At 41.7% G+C, this 2,439-nt stretch overlaps 1 protein-coding gene across 3 annotated transcripts in view; it reads left to right on the top strand.

The window, feature by feature from the left end:
- The window catches only part of pacrg (PARK2 co-regulated), a 202,832-nt gene that overhangs the window by 69,251 nt on the left and 131,142 nt on the right, over positions 1–2,439 (top strand). The gene's annotated exons all lie outside the window — the stretch shown is intronic.

The following is a 2,439-nucleotide window of genomic DNA, read 5'->3' as shown; positions in this document are numbered from 1 at the left end:
AATGCAAATTTACCAGATTGTTTGTGAATTCTTGGAACACAGAAAAAAACCTGGTTATTGTGGCGTAGATTATGTTGTGAAGTGTAGGTACTTTCATCACTAGAAAATAGTCTGGTCCCTTTGTCTACCAGGAAATAGTCTGCTCCTTTTCTTCCCTAGTAAACAGTCTGCTCCCTTTCTCAACCAGGAATTAGTCTGGTCCCTTTAACCACCAGGAAATCATGTGGTCCTTTTCTCCACCAGGAAATAGTCTGGTCCCTTTCTCCTGCCGTCTTCCCAATATCCCTGTCTGTTTGCGCCACTTTCAGATATGTTCAGGATCCATCCTAACACGTTGTGCAGATTCCTCAACAGAAGTTTATCCATAAAATTTGAACGCCAAACTGAATGAGTGTTTCTCGCCAACGCGACAGTAGTTTACAACAGAGCAACTTTGCATGAGCCGGTGTGGGGGCCTCTCAAAGCTAGTTAATCACCGCTAGTTTTGTGTTAGCCTGGGGGCGGAGCAGACTCTTCCTGGAGGGGCGGTTTAACTTGTGATGTAAGCATGTGAGGACCTGCTCGTTTTCATGGGTGTGGGGGAGGGGCTGTGGTTGAGAGCAGTTTTTAGAGGATTACTCAGAAATACATAACCGGATCAAAATCCTGCTTTGGGGTTCTGTAAAGTGAATAACACATTGAAAAGCTCAAAAAGTGGATTTTTCATGATATGGTCCTTTAAGTTAAAATAAGTGAAATTTGAAAAACGTTAAGTTTTTCCTGGAGGAAATAACAAAAAATATAAGTTTGAGCCACTTACAGAATCTTTAATGCAACATTAGCTAGACGACTCTCTAGATCTTTATGCAGTCGGACACCTTTCTTGCTGTCAGGTCAACGTCCAAATTATCCAGGAATTTTGAAGTATTTAAATTTTAAACTCCCATAAAGTGGCCTACATGGCCCTGGCTGCATGTGGCTGTTAATAATGAATGAGGCCGAGCGGATCAGCATGTGCAGTGGGAGTGTGGCTGCGGACGCCGTGTGAGCCGACTCTGTTTTAAATAATCTGTCGTCGTGTCGGCTGACCCTCGCCACTGAAGTTATCCAGCAGGAAACGCTGGATGAAGACGAGCTGACAGCCCAGCAGTCTGTCTGCAGCTGCAGTGAATCCAAGTTGTTTTTTACCACATCATAACGTAACAACTTTGTGAGAAATCTCAGCAAACTAGAATTGTTTTAAGTTTCTGGTTAAAAAGTGCCATAATAGTAGGAGAAAGGATTTGAATAAAACTATTCAAGCTCTGCCACTTTAACTGTAATTTTAGTATTTTACTTAGTGTCCCTCCATCATCCACCTCTCTCTGAGGATGGTGCTGATTATGGTTAATTATGTTGATAAATGGTGGTGCCGAGGCCACTCCATCAGCATTTTACAATCTGTCTTCCTCTTCTCTCCACCTCACTCTTATTCCCGGCTCGTCACATTCGGATGCTCGGTCAGGACGTCCTGGGATCACATTTCAGCGTGGCGGCCGGTGTATTCCTCCGTTGTCATTTTTCATCAGGAAGGGTAGACTGATAGACTTCAGTAGTAAAACGCTCATAATAAAATGTTCCCTCTTGTTACTGTCATGAGATTTATCACTGCGGTAACTAAGGAGATGGAGGTGAGGTTTATCGCTGAAGGAAGCAGCGTGTCCGGCGACACGTGTCTGTTCCGCCTGAGGCAACAGCCAAGTATCGACAGGCTCTCGGTCTTATGGAGTCGTTTTTATTGACTTTTAACAAAATGTCATATTTACATTGATAGAACAGCAAGCTGGATAACATAACAAGTGTTCTTTCTAATATACATTTTTAATATTTACATTTTCTACCAAACCTAATTCAGTCATTTTAATAGATCTATTTAATTTTGGCAAATCCAGGAGGGTTTATAAAGTCAACATTTAGACAAAAAATGTCACATTACCAAGAAAAGCCCACTTTGATTTACCTCCAGGATTTAGTATCAATAATCATTAAGATTGACAGCTTATTCGGTGGATATGGGTGTTTGCAGGTGAACCTATACGCACGAAATATCAAGGTTGTAGATCGCTTGGTGAGAAAGTAGAGCAAAAATGTTCATGGAAATTATTTTCTATGGGTATGTCAAAGGCGACGGGTTGTAGTAAACACTTATATGACATGCAAGAGTATGTAACTGTGAAGTAGCTGAGACCCTGTTAGTTCTGTTCAATGAATAAGTGTGGCTCAATGCGTGGAAATTTAGGAAATTTGCCAATAAGATGTAGTTTGTGTGGATATCCAACAGGTCCTATAGACACATTGTCACAAATGGGCAGACAGCTGGTTCCACATGCAGCAGGTTTATTAGTTCAGACAGGAACTAAGCACAGATAAACAAAACTAGATCAGAGTCAGACAGGCAGGTCAATCACGATCATGGGGTCA

Source organism: Oryzias melastigma, linkage group LG22 (assembly GCF_002922805.2).
Source record: "Oryzias melastigma strain HK-1 linkage group LG22, ASM292280v2, whole genome shotgun sequence".
NCBI lineage: Eukaryota > Metazoa > Chordata > Actinopteri > Beloniformes > Adrianichthyidae > Oryzias > Oryzias melastigma.
Note: the sequence above shows the minus strand (reverse complement) of the source record. Positions and strands in the feature narration are given on the sequence as shown.